Source organism: Crocuta crocuta, unplaced genomic scaffold (genome assembly GCF_008692635.1).
Source record: "Crocuta crocuta isolate KB4526 unplaced genomic scaffold, BGI_CrCroc_1.0 scaffold115, whole genome shotgun sequence".
NCBI lineage: Eukaryota > Metazoa > Chordata > Mammalia > Carnivora > Hyaenidae > Crocuta > Crocuta crocuta.
Genome location: NW_027530575.1, coordinates 6,731,019 through 6,733,499, shown reverse-complemented (window position 1 = coordinate 6,733,499; position 2,481 = coordinate 6,731,019).

Genomic DNA, 2,481 nt, shown 5'->3' with positions numbered 1-2,481 from the left:
TTCCTGAGACTGCTCGGGGGTCCCTCCCATCCCTCACCAGGGACTGACCCACTTCCAGGGCTTCCGTCTCCACTGGGAGAGTCTAGACCGTGGAGCCTTCTGAAGGTGGCTTTCCCTGTGGCCCGTGGGAAGCGGGCTGCTCAGCTGTGCCGAGTCCAGTGTTTCTTTCCTTTAATTTCCTTTATTGATCGAATAGCGCCGCCCTTTGGCCCTGGTTTCCTGCAGCACTCGAGCCCCTAAACTGTAAGCTGATGGAGACACACGGTGTGAGGCAAGCTAGAAAATTATGGAACCAAACAGAATTTGTGTTCCGTGTAGTCAAGAGAACCTCAAGGTGTGAGATGAATGTGTGTACGTTCTCGGGTCCATACTCCATTCTTGGGTCAGGGTTTGTTTCTATGCGGCCCTGGTCCTTAGAGGACACAGACATTCAACAGGAGAAAAGCAGCTGAATTTTCATGGAAGTGAGAACTACCCAAAGCTTATGCAAATTTATTAAAATCCAACACATTTAAGGAGCTAAACTCAACCCCCTGAAACACTGTAATATGCTACTTATTCCCGGAATATACCTTGGGTGTGACATAGGGGAAGGACAACTGAGATGACCCATGTCACCTGTTAGAGACTTTGTACAGTTCACATTTTTGTGACCTTTGGTGTTCAAAGGAATTAAATCCTAGAATGGCTTCCTGTGTACAAAGTTAAAGAAAAAATAGTAAATAGGAAAATATGGTATGATTTTGTTTTAAAATATAATTTGTCAAATTGGCTAACATATAGTGTGGTTTTTAATATAATTTATGGGGTGTAAGTTTATTTTAAATAACTCCATAAGATAGAAAAGCCCAAAGTAAGAAAATCACTGTGGAGATTTAGGAGTTAAGATGGCGAGGGCGCCTGGGTGGCTCAGTCGGTTAAGCGTCCAACTTCGGCTCAGGTCATGATCTCAGGGTCCATGGGTTTGAGCCCCGCGTGGGGCTCTGTGCTGACAGCTAGCTCGAAGCCTGGAACCTGCTTCGGCTTGTGTGTCTCTCAAAAATAAACACTAAAAAAAAATTTTTTTTAATGGCCAAGCAGTAGGGAACCCCAGGCTTGCCTTGTCCCTGGAACACGGCTGGATAAACATCAAATCATTTTGAACACCTAGGAAATCAATCTAAGGTTTAAGGGGGGAAACTGCACAATCAGAGGGAGAGAACTTGGCAGGTGCAGAGATGTGAATTGGGGGAGAGCAAAGCCGCATTGCTGAGGGGCAGGAGCCCTTTTTGCGGAGAAAGGACAGAGAGAGAGGGAGAGAGCAGCATATTTTGTTTGCACAAGAAAAACACTCAAAGGAACTGACTATCGCAAGTTTTTACAAACTGGAGCTCCAATTCTGAGGTTCTGGAATCTGCGCCATTCACCGGAGTCGAGATGGGGGGCAGCGGCGCTCCTGGGGAGGAGGGTGGAGACCCAGGAGTGGACAGCGGGGTGCAGGGATCCCCGGGGCGCCCCGGGAGAGGCTGTCCCCCCGGGAGTGCATTTGGAAGAGGGTGTGTTGCCTCTCCAAGGACAAAAGACCCACTAAGCGGCCACTCAGCAGGGACACAGGCCTGCTCAAGGGGCGGAGAAGCTGGTCACAGCCCTTCCCTGCGATTCACCATAAACTCTGAGCACCTGCACAGGCAGGCACGCGACTGCTTTTCTGAGCCAAAAAGGCACCAGACACAGCTCTTCGAGTCTCCTCAGGAGGGGAGCGAGCGGGTCTGTGCCTTGCAGGGTCCCTTAAGTTTGGAGTTTTAAATCCCAGCCTGTACCAGGAAGAACACACAAGAGAACAGCAGGGGCTGGGCGGGTTGATGGCCCGGGCACAGAAGGGTTAAGGACAGGGACCTACGGAAGCTTGGGACACAAGAGGGGACTGTTCCATGGCTTTTCTGCGAGGGCTTTCTGAACAGCATAGGGAGCAAGCGCCCCTCTCCAGGGGAGGAGAGAGCGGGGGTGACGTGTCTCCCTCCAGCCCCCCAGCACAGTGCGACTTCAGTGGGCAACAGCGCCCCCAGTGGAGGCTGGAGTAACACCCCCCCACTGCTGGTTTATCTTTGCTAAGGCAGGTCTCACTGCGACCCAGCAGGGCGGGGTCTCTCCCGAAGAGAGGGGTCTCCCCGACCCCCATTATTTTTTTATGTTTCTTTTTTCGTTTCCTTTCCTCATTTTTTGGATCAGGTCTCTCCTTTGTTTTTTTCTTCCTTTTTTCTTTGGAATCAGGCTTATAGTTTTGTCTGTTTAAAAAAAAATTTTTAAGTGTTTATTTTTGAGGCCGAGACAGCGCGCAGGCAGGGGAGGGTCAGAGAGAGAGGGAGACACAGAATCTGAAACAGGCTCCAGGCTCTGAGCTGGCAGCACTGAGCCCGACACGGGGCTCAAACCCACAAACGGTGAGATCATGACCTGAGCTGAAAACAGACGCTTAACGGACTGAGCCACCCAGGCGCCCGT